General features: G+C 36.9%; 1 long non-coding RNA gene across 1 annotated transcript; it reads right to left on the bottom strand.

Annotated features, from left to right (window-relative positions):
- LOC110270878 lies at positions 205 to 2,190 on the bottom strand. Its single transcript, XR_002360583.1, has 2 exons — positions 2,029 to 2,190; positions 205 to 273 (listed from the first exon to the last, which is right to left on the bottom strand). It is a non-coding gene; the product is annotated as an uncharacterized LOC110270878 (long non-coding RNA).

The following is a 4,613-nucleotide window of genomic DNA, read 5'->3' as shown; positions in this document are numbered from 1 at the left end:
TTCGATATCGCGTTTCAATCTTTAATACAATGCTAGAAAATTGTTTTCAACTCATTAAAAATCATATATCAAACATCACCAAGTAATAATAATTACTTAATTACTAATAATAAAAAATCTTATACTAGTAAATCAAAATAAAACTCAGATACAATACATATCCCTCTGTATAAAATAAAAATCTTAAGCAACAAGCGAGGAAACTCTATGAAGGTAACTCAACTCATAAATAAAGTCAATAATCGCCCGCAGCTTCAAACTGAGTCTTCGAACCTATCACTGAAAGGGTGGAAGATATTGGGCTGAGAACAAACCACACGTTCTCAATAGGAAAGGGAATACCATCAAAGCAAAGAAATACTTGCAAATAAAATTAATTTCATCATAAAATAGTTTATCCTTGAAATAACCTTTTGGAAAATTTTGGTGAAAAACTTACTTTGAAAGGTATTTAAAGAAATTCCTTTAATTTACAAATCAGTAAGATGAATAGTTTAAAGAAACAAAAAGGATCAAAGACGTGCCTAGTGACTTCCTATCCAACTTACCTCGCTCACTCCTATCCAAATAATACATACATTAGAATACTCAGGCAACACCTAGTCCACCTGTCTCAACTTTCATTACCACAAACCAAAAACTACCCTCATCACGTCTCCACCAAAAAGGGTCTCTCAGATAAACATACACATACAGGACAAAGAAAGAAATCACAGATAAGATTCAAGTACAGCAAGTAAAACAAGTAGCAGATAAACATGGCTAAGCAATTAGGCAAACCAAAACAAATGCACACTCAATCAAAACATACAAATGCATATGATGCATGCTTGTCCTATGACTGATGAGTCTCATCTGTTGGTTATCAAGCCAACCCGACAAGTCCGGTTTGCTAAACCCTTGGACTGTCCCCCGACGCGCATCCCATGAGTCTATGCATAGCTTTTTCTCATATATACAACAAAACACTCAATGGGGTACCATTACCGGGAATTTATAAGTGCCCGGTCACCCTTACATCGTAGGGTCAACAGAGTATCGAGTCTCAACCTGGAGCAAGTGGTGGCAAGCCACTGCGTCTACCCAGGGAAGCTCGTGTCTCAGATAATTCAAATAAATAATCCATATGAATATTTCAATCATAATTCATCAATATTCACATCATTCCCAAGCATGTCTATCACCAATCTTGTCATCAATAACATAACCAACGTCATCAATCCTAGTTATCACCCGACATCTCTATAATTAACCAGAATCATCACCAGACCTCAATCAAAACCAATTGTCACTAAATCACCCCTCAATTTCAAAGACAACCTTCAAAGAACTCACTAAACTCGCCTCTAAATTAACATCACACATTTTTCATCATATTTCTTAAAATAACTTTCTTCCTCTTAACTCTTATGTTCAATTTCATTAAAAACCTTAAACTCACTTCCTATTCCCAAACACTTGAATTTATACTCAATTTACCATTTTAAAGTATTTGGCTAGCTAATCAAATCTCTTTTCATCATTAGAAATCAAATGAGTTTAAAACCACAAGTTAACCAAATCATAAAAATTCGATTTTCCTTAATAATCTTTAAAAAAAATTCAAAACATACTTTTTTTTTATTAAAGTTACTTAAATCAAAAATCATTTTTGAAATCACAACCAAAACTTCTTCAAATTCTTAGAAAAATTCTGACAGCACCTCCCCTAAAAACTGGAGTTTGCCACCCATCACGGGTCCCCTCTTTTCAACCTCGACTCAATCAAAACCAATATTTCAAATTAACATTTCCAAATCCATCGTTCAAAATCAATAAGAACCAATTTCAAACAAAGGTTCAAAATCAACATATTCAATTATTTTCTCCAGAAACTTAATAAATTGACAAATCAATAATCAATTCAGCCACAACTTCAATCACAGCAGAAAATCATTTCAATCACTGATATTAATTCATTTGCATTAATTCACTAAACTCATCAGGTATTCAAGTCCAAAATATTTTAATTTAAAAACAATCCCCTACCTCGATTAGCCGGGTTCGCATAAACTTATCGTGACAATTCCCTTTCCTTTTAATTCATGGTAGCAACGATAGCATTAACCCCACGAAACAGCAACAGCTCTAACGCCTCTTATAGCGACTGCGTTATTACAAATTGCAATTACAGTAGCCGAACAACTTCAAGAAACCCAGACAAGACATATACAAAAATTGAATTAGAACAAGCCTGGCAAAGATAGTAAAACATGTAAATGGCCTAGAATCGAAAAAGATATCCGACCATAATTATTAGGAATAGCTCCGGTGTTGGCTCCCAGCGGCAGAAGAACAGAAATCAGACCTGGACATCCGTCCTAGCGGCATTAGCCTCACTCCAAGTGATTAAGGCAATGGAGACACCAACAATAATCAGAATAGTGGCATAAACTAGGAGCAGAACAGATTTTCAAGAAAGAAGTAGAGTTACCGGTGAATTTGGCCCGATTTCGGTGACGGCGTTGGCAGTGGTGGAGCTCCCATGAAGCTCCCTATCTTCTGTCTCGTGCGTTCTATTCCTCATAGTGACGACGGCCCAGCAGCAGTGGTGGTAGGACACGGCGGCATGAAACGACCACAACCCTTCTCTTCTCTCACATTCGGACTCCTAACGGCGACGAGGCGACGGACTTCACGGCGAGGTGACGGCGGTGGCATGAGTCCCACAAAGATGACGACGAATGCGAGGTCAGTGGCTGGCGTGACGCTCCCTCTCTCACCCGTGAGCTCTCTCTTCCCTCTTCGCGAACGGCGGCGGCAATGGCATCTGGAGGTGGCGGCGTGCTTCTCTGCTCCCTCAACTCCACACTCTCTCTCTCCCTCGGATCTCCCTCCTGACAGCACAGCGGCGGCGACGGTGGCAGTGATGCCCACCGACGACGGCACAGTGGCAGCGACGGTGGCAGTGATGCCCACCGGCGCCATCTCCCTCTCTTCTCCCTTCTCCTTTTCTGCGACCCCCCTCTCTTCTCATCCCTTTCTTTCTTTCTTTCTATTTCTGATGAGTGTGTGCAGCTAGGGTTTCATTTTAAAAAAGGAAAAATGTGGTTCTTAGGGTTAGGTTTAGATGAAAACTTGGGTTAGGGCTTGTGTATTGTAATTGAGGATTTGGGTTATCTAGGGTTTGAAAATTCCTAAATCAATTTAGGTTATATGGTATTTATTTTAAAATCTAATTTAATCTCTAAAATTACTTTAAAATATTATTTGTAGTATAAAAATACTAATTGATTTTTAATCAAATACTCTAATTGAAAATATATTACAATATAACTAATTTTCTTTATTAACAAAACCTAAAGTATTTATTTATAAAAATATCATCGTATAAAAATCTTGTTATTTTACAAATACTAATTTTTTAGAATTTAAATATAAAAATTAATTCAATAATTAGAAAATTAGATAAAATTCTAATTTAAATATCAAACATCATTATTTTTAAATTTCTAAGACTTTAAATAGTAAATAAAAAAATAATCTAAAATTATAGAGTTTGGTTCTTGCCATAGTTTCGTGGTGATCAATGCCGAGGGCAAAACTATTTTGGACTTTTCCTCAACCTTTGACATTCTTATCGCAAATACATGTTTTAAAAAGAGAGATGAACATCTTATAACCTATAAGAGTGGCATGACAAGCTCTCAAATCGACTTCTTCTTGTTGAGGAGAGTCGACTAGAAATTTTGCATTAATTGTAAAATTATCTCAGGAGAGAGTTTGACAACACAACATAGGATGCTCGTCATGGATTTTCGCATTGAGAAAAAGTTGAGAAAAATACATCATACGGAGAATCCAAGGACGAAGTGGTGGTGGATGAAAGGTGAGAAAGAAAGAAGCTTCCTAAGACGGATAGGAAAAGAGGCAAAGTGGGATGGGAATAGAAGCACGGAAGAGATGTGGAGGGAGATGGCAGAAGTTATTAGAAGAACAACAAAAGAAAGTTTTGGTGAATTTAAAGGAATAGGATCAAGAGACAAGGAGTCCTGGTAGTAGAATGTGAGTGTACAAGAATAGATAAAAATAAAAAGAGAGTGCTTTAAAGAGTGGTCTTTATGTCGTAATGTAGATAATTGGGAAAAATATAAGACGGCTAAGAAAGAGACAAAAGTGGCTGTAAGTGAAGTAAGAACAAGAGCATATGAGGGTCTCTACTAGTCTTTGGACATGAAAGAAGGAGAAAAAGGTATATATAGAATCGCAAAGAGCCTTGAAAGAAGAACGAGAGATTTGGATAAGGTTAAGTGCATAAAGGATAAGGATAGAGAAGTGCTAGCTCAAGAGGAGAAGATTAATGAAAGGTGGAAGAGCTACTTCTACGAGTTATTTAATGAAGGACATAAGACTCTTCCAAGCCTTGGTTGATTATGCACAAGGGAAGAAGATCAAAACTTTTACTACTATCGAAAGATTCGTGACTTTGAGGTAAAAGAGGCTCTAAAGCATATGAAAAATGGCAGGACAGTAGCACCTGGTAATATCCCGATTGAGGTTTGGAAGGGCCTTGGAGGAAAAGGCATCAACTGGTTAACCAAGCTTTTTAATGAGATTTTAAGGTCAAAGAAGAT

This window comes from Arachis ipaensis, chromosome B04 (assembly GCF_000816755.2).
Source record: "Arachis ipaensis cultivar K30076 chromosome B04, Araip1.1, whole genome shotgun sequence".
NCBI lineage: Eukaryota > Viridiplantae > Streptophyta > Magnoliopsida > Fabales > Fabaceae > Arachis > Arachis ipaensis.
This window is presented reverse-complemented; position numbering and strand designations above follow the sequence as displayed.